The following is a 7,379-nucleotide window of genomic DNA, read 5'->3' as shown; positions in this document are numbered from 1 at the left end:
GACTATAAAATAAGTTTCAATAAGAGTCATAGTTAGTAGATGGAAGGGTAGGAAAGGGTGTGTTGTTTTGAAATTTTGGAACTCTATAGATGAAGATTTGGCTCTGAATGCAAAGGTGTTGGACTGCAAACAAGTTGATTTAAAATAAAATAGTCGTTCCTTTAGAAAAAAAAAGGTTTATTATCATGAACATCAACATTTGTTGGGGTCACAGATAAGAGATGCCTTATCACAATCCTTAGTAGTTTAATCTATTAAATGTTTCAGAGTAGTAGCGATACATAGCCATTGCAAAGAGAAATTATATCTATGGGTGACATGAAGGGGAAGTCGTGAAACATAGTGATAGAGTAGCCCATTTTATTTTACGGCTATAGGTCTCTAAGTTACAAGATTTTGATCTACCTGAAAATGTTGGCATTAATTTTGGTGAGCTTGGCTACTGATCGAACAAGGAACGCTTGGTCGACATAGACACAAAAGGAATCCCTTAACATTACAAACACATGAAATTAGAGTGGTTGATAAACTCTGACCAGACATCGTAAATAGAGAGATAAAAACATAGAGAAAAAAGACACTTTCATAAAGCAAAGAAAGACACAAATAAATGATAAGCAAAATCCGGATTGGATGTGAACATAGGATAAAATATTATAGAACGTTGGTTGTCCTTTTCTTGCAGTTTGCTGGTAATATGAGAGAATAGTTTGTTGGTATTCCGATTTCTCTTGGGTAAACAATGATCTCAGCTATTTTAGGTTCCTTTATAATATGCTTACCTGTTGGAAATGATCTTATCTACCCCAACTAGGGATCAAAAATGAAGTCGTCATTGCCCTCCAAGAGCCTTTTAGCTTCATAGAAGTGTAGAAAATTATTTTCCATGCAAATGAAAATTAACATTGAAATTTACTTGTCAATATTTTTTTTCAAATAGATAATTATGAATTTTCTATTGAAAAGATAATCTATTTTTTTTTTTTTTTTTGGCTAAAACCCTTACAAATTTCGAAACAAATAAAACATGTTCTTGTGACATTTTTACCTACTATAATAAATAGATTCTTATTGTATTCAACAGACAAAATTTACATAGCATCAGATAAAACTAAACAAAAGATTTAGCTAACCAATGACTAATCTGTGGTTCCATATTCTTTCCCAAAGATTCCATTAGTCAAAGGTGTTTCTCGGGGCAGGGACCTGCTTGGCTTTTTTTCCGCATGAAGCTTTCGTTGGCTTTGGCATCTGTTGTTGCCATGTGAACTATTATCGCATAAGATTCTTCCCATGCAATTCATTACTAAAAGTTCAGTTCAAAATTCATTTTGGAAGTGATCCATCTTCATTTTCATTTTCATCAAATCCAGCTTGGCATTGATTACTGCTTAAAAGGATTTATGAGCCTTCACCTCTACCTCGGTTTTTTGATTGAAAGCACTCAAAAGGCTAACCATGGTTTCAAGAATCTTGTCTAGAAAAGTATTCACATCCAACTAAACAAAGTCGAAGGGAGAAGAACCAATATTCTCCATGGAATGACTGCACCTCAAAGAAAATTGACTCGCTCCACGCAACACACAAAAGTAATAATGTAATTGCCAATTTAGCTATGATATTACACTTTCCCAGACTTGTTATCCTTAGCATGACTGAGAAATGCCTACTTATCATTATATAACCCTGAGGAAGCATACAATCGATCCTATGATTTCCTCCTCACTCGATTTACATTCTCCCTACAGCTATTAATTGTGTAATTGAGATGCCTGAACCCGATTTGCTTTGAAATGCTTGTTGGATGTGTGAATGGATACAAAGAGAGGGAGGAATTAACAACCCTCCAGGGTAAACGGATAGTATGTTAAGTACAGGTCCAACATTGGTTCTGAGTTGATTGCTCCCAACGGACTGCTAAATAACCTGTCAACCTTAGGATGGCAAGTTTCTCTCAGGCGGAGCTCTTTCCTCCTTCAGCCGATCTGATCCAGACATTTGATCTAATGCATGCGCCGCTGCTAGGGCTTGATCCCGCTGCATACGGACGCAGATTTGAATGAGGAACTATACTCGCTGCAGCACAATCCCTGGAAATAATATCCATACAAATCGACAAATCTGAGACGCTGGTATATTGTGGTGGATCTGAAACTCTTTGCATCAAATACCTGGTCGAAGGATATGTTGGGAATGCTTCTTAGGCACGGGCTCTGAAGAACCACGACCCCTTTTTTCCAATTAAAGTTAACCTGCGTATAGAGCCCAACTCAGCAACAACACCAAGACGTCGAGAACGAGATCTATACTTTCCCCTATCCAACGATCATTTTCTTTTATCACCCATGCATACAGAGGACAAATCTATCCTCAGGTGCGATGGCGAGGGTATTGATAGGAAAACAAACTTCTCGATCAACAACCTTGTTCTGCCTCAACGCAAAGAAAGATTTGGATTTCGTTCCGATCTTATGGCTCCCATGGAATTGTACATCTCAACACACAATAGGGGCCTTAAAAGCCCAAATACCCTATTGTCATCCCAAGGAGCCGTCTCCTTCTATGATTTTATCGCAGAAGGAAAAAGCATCTCCCTCAAATATCTGTCATATACTCAAACTCCACGAGAAGCACAAGAGGCGGTGATATATCACAAGATCAACACCGAGGTTAAACAATCGGCGGACTTTAATTGCATCTTGTGTCGATCCAGACAAACGAAGGCGATGGATATACAACAACATACATTCTGCATGCACAATCCGTGGATCTCAGTTTTCAAGTGGGGATATCTCAATTTTTATGCAAGAAGATATGCCGGCGAAGCAAATATCATCAAATCTGCAAGATCTAAATTCAATGATGGCATTGGAACTCTTGAAGGAAGGTTTTTTATATGGAAATTTTGGGATTGCAGTACACAATCGTTTGTGGGAGGCGAGCGATAGAAACCCGACATTTAGGAATAAACACACAACATATATGGATCTGATGTAAATCTTTATCAGATCATTGCAAGGGAAGACTATTTGCAAGCGGATCTGGAGTGGGACGCAGAGACAAGACCTAAAGTGCGAGATTAAAAAACAACTAGGTATATAAGCAAGTATGCAAAACTTGATTCATGCATGACAAATACTATAGGAGGACCTTACACTACAAGACTATGGCATAGCTACTGATTCGACCATCATCCTCGACCTGAGATTGAGAGGAGGATACTCTGGGACCAACTCTAAAGGTACAGGTTGTTTCAAGGACACAATCAAAGGGAAGGAGGAAGCCCAAACCAAACCAACACCATTTCCAAATCTACCTGGGCCCTATATCGTGGAGCAGAAACCCCAGATACTAACCTTGATAGTTGCTTTGCCTGAGGTAAATGATATTTATGCAGATTTCCATACCAAAGCAGTCATATATAGATTTAACAATTTTTGGCCTAAATCAGATGCTCTACATCAATGGATATTCTCTACATGGACACCAAACTATGATATTCATGTATGTTTTAAGGGGTTTTTTATTGTCAGATTTGAAATAAAAAAAATCAGGATTATGTCCTTAATGAGGGACCATGGTTCTGTGGCAATGCAAGGCTCTTCGTAATACCTTGGTTCACAGGCTTCGATGCTACCAACATGGTGGTATCCAAAATTCCTGTATGGGTCAGGATAGATAATGTACCACTGAATTTTTGGCACCACAAAGTCTTGGAAGGAATTGAGAACTCCCTAGGGAAATTTCTCAAGATTGATGTGGATAGAGTATCAAGAGGCATTTTTACTTTTTCCAGAATCTGCATTGAAGTAGATCTTAGTGGAGGATTACTTGATCGCATTATGTTGGTACAAAACAACATTCAGTGGACACAACCACTAGATTATGAAAATATGACCTTCTGCTGTCATGGATGTCTACAAATAGGCCACCTTTATAGTGCATGCCCACAAGCTAAAAAATACCCCAAAAGAAATAAGAAACAATATCAAAAGCCAAAAGGTTGGAAATGCACTGAACCCTTGGAAGAGGCAGCAAATGAAGCAAAAATCCCTGGAAATACCACAGACAATAATGAATAGACCACCCATAACATCTCACATAAGGACGAGAACAAGCACAACTCCGCATTAATCCCAAGGCCAACCATCCCACAACAGGAAAGTGAGCAGCACACCCCTGGGAAAGAGGTTAGTGGAAGCAAACGAACACATGGATCAAAAGGCTCATATTCTAACAAAGAATTCCCATTAACTACCAAAGAGAATCAAATGTCTATTGTAACATCCACACCCAACACTGGTGGTTGGCGAAAAGTGAAAAAAAGAAAGGTAGAAAAGAATAGATTAGTCTGCTGGATATTTTCTATAGATCCTGAGAATACACGATATGGTTATTATGCATATGCTTTTTAGCATCTACAACATGTAATTTTTCTCATTATGAATAACATTACGAGTTTTCCTTGGGGAAAAAACAACCCTCCAAGGCGAATTAAATGAATTCTTAAAACTTATGGTCTCGATTCTTTAAAGGCCCAACTTATGAGGTTGTTCAAGTGGTTCTTTAGAAAAGTATGCATATGATACGCCAGAATTGGGTGCCATCTATGCAAGCAGTGGGAGTGGGAGAACAAAGGGGTTGCCATGTGGGACAAAGGAGTAATTGCCTACCGCCAAACTTTGAAGACCTTCGATGAATGATGACCTGAATATTTAAACAACCATGAGAGCTCTTGAATTCTGATTTCTTCATATCCTTTTGCTTTAAAGGTTAATGAGGTCCTTGATATTTCTATTTTTGTGAAAATAAAGGGTCATGGTAATTATATATTTGTGAAAATTTGATTATTCAACTCCAATGTCTCTTGACCCATACTTGTCCCTTTATTGGCCAATGCATCTGCTGAAGAATTCAGATGTCGTAGAATATGGAAGAATTCGATGTTTTCGAATTTCTGGAGTTGAATGGTGATCTTTTGTAATATAGTGGGGAGACTATTGTTTTGGGATCCTTTCACTTCCCATATTTGCCTAATTATAGTTGCCGAATCACCAAAAACCATGAGATTTGAAATTTTCTTTTCAATTGCTAATTCCAATCATTTCCAAAGAGAAAAAACTCAATTTGATTGTTGGTGGCAATGCCTAACCCTAAACCATATTGAATCTCCATTTTTCCAGAGGGGTTGAGGATCACCCCTCCCTCTCCTTCCATCCTTAAAAATTATTTGTCAATATTGAAATGAAAATTATATTATATTACTTTTATGTTTTTTTTTTTTAATTATATATCATTTTCTTTTACAATAAAAATGAATGTTCAAATTGAATTAACCTTGGATTTATCAACCATTTGTTAGGTGCAAGACTAAATTAAAGTCAATGTTGTTAGCACCCATGGTATTCCTAACCCATGGTATTGTAATGGAATCAATTTTTATAGGGGTGTGACTTTATGAGTTAAAAGGACGTGGGTGAAAAAGAAAGAGGAAGCAAGTGAAATGTAATATGTTTTTTTTGTGACAACCCCGCCCATGGTTCCATTATGAAATACATTGTGAATATGTTGTATATACATGAAATAAGAAAAAAATTGGAAGTTGAGACAAGGGACATGGATTTCATAGCTAGGGAAGCGGACGACTTTCTTGAGACGTTATGGTTTCTTGTGCGGAGAGAGAAACCTAAATTGCTTGGATAGCCATTAAAGGCGATTGGTGCATGAATTTAATGAACTAACTCTCAAAATAGAATGAGTTGCAACAAAAATTACACAACCCATGCTACTTGAGAAGTAGTAACAGGAAAAATAGGAAAAAGAAAGGTCCAGCAAGGAAGACTGCGACTTTCAAGGCAACAAGCACAAGGATGAAGAAATATAGGAGACGAAAATGAACAAGAGAGGAGAGGAAACTAGAACTTATGCATGTGAGAGACACACAAGAAGGCAATGGATCGGGTGCTCAAAGAAGGTAATGAGTATACAATGCAGAAGAGAAGAGAAGAGAAGAGAAGGGGATTGGTTCTTGGGTTCCTTGGAGGCCATGGGTTGAGTTGCTAGACTTTGGAGCCATGTAATAGCTTGGGGTCCCTAGAGGCTGTGGGTTGAGATAGGATCTGTGGAGCCCTGTAATAACTTGGGTCCCTATAGGTTGTGGGTTGAGACAAAAGGTCTCTGGATCCCTGTAACATCTTGGGTCCCTAGAGGCTATGGGTTGGGATGGAATCTCTAGAGTCTTGTAACAACTCAGGTCCCATGAAGGTTGTGGGTGAGATAGTAGACTCTAGAGCTCTGTAATATCTTGGGAAGAGGCCATCCTGAGGCAACACCCAAAGAAGAGCTAATTTGAAGACTATGGCTACAATGGATTTTGGACTCCCTAAAAGAGGGTGAATCACTAAGTGTGCACTCATGGTGAGGTAGAGCACCTTTGGACCCTCGACATTGGCAAAAGAAGTAACATCCAGTTGGTGGGATTGAGGAAGGAGGTCCTCTAGAGTCCCTGCTATTTTTTTGGAAGCTGGTGTTCAATCCCTTAAGCAAGCATCCACCCTTAGACTTTGGAATCTAGTTTGAGGATCACAACAACAAGTAAATGTGGTTATGATTGTCTTTGGTTGGGTGGAGAGTCCTTATCCCATACTCAGCTGCCCTGTAATTTCAAATATAAGTATCTACTCATACTTGTTATATGTTGATGAGTCATGATGCATGCTGATTGTAATGGTTCTGGACTTGGGTCTGAATTAGTGTTGATTATTTCTTAAATGCGTGGTTGCATCCCTATAGGAATATGACAGAGTCACACATGTTATACATAGTGGCGCATGTGTTTCTTATTGAAATGATTGACACTGATAAATAAATCAAGTAAGCACGACCTTCTGGGCCAAAAGCAAAGTGTTGTGTAAATGACTTGTTGGTGTTGATCACGGAGCATCCAACACACTAAAAGTGTAATAAACCACATAATAATAAAGACTAAGTTGTCTTGAACATTATTTTGAATGATCTGCTTAACATTATTGAAAACAACAAATAATTAATGCATAAAAATAGCAGGTCATGTTACAGGCTGTAGCGAAGGCCTCAAAAGTCTGGATCAAAATTTAAAAGAAAACAGAGGACTCAAAGACCCCTTTTATTAATGTAAATGATTACATGTAGACCACCTATATGGGAAGGGTCTGAGTATTCTTGTCCACTTTAATCTCTTGGCTTCTAGTCTGTGCTATTGCACAGAGAATGTCATGTGGGCGTTGAAGGAGTTATTTCTTCTTCTAAGTGTGAGGGTAGCTCGAGGCCCTTAAAAGGAGGCTTAGACAACCTTGCATCCCTAGAAGACTGGGCATCTACTGTTAGCGTCCTCGCGTTTC

The sequence above is a fragment of the Pinus tabuliformis genome, chromosome Q (assembly GCF_031772625.1).
Source record: "Pinus tabuliformis cultivar Carrire ecotype Pingquan chromosome Q, CPIR1, whole genome shotgun sequence".
NCBI classification, from domain to species: Eukaryota; Viridiplantae; Streptophyta; class Pinopsida; order Pinales; family Pinaceae; genus Pinus; species Pinus tabuliformis.
This window is presented reverse-complemented; position numbering follows the sequence as displayed.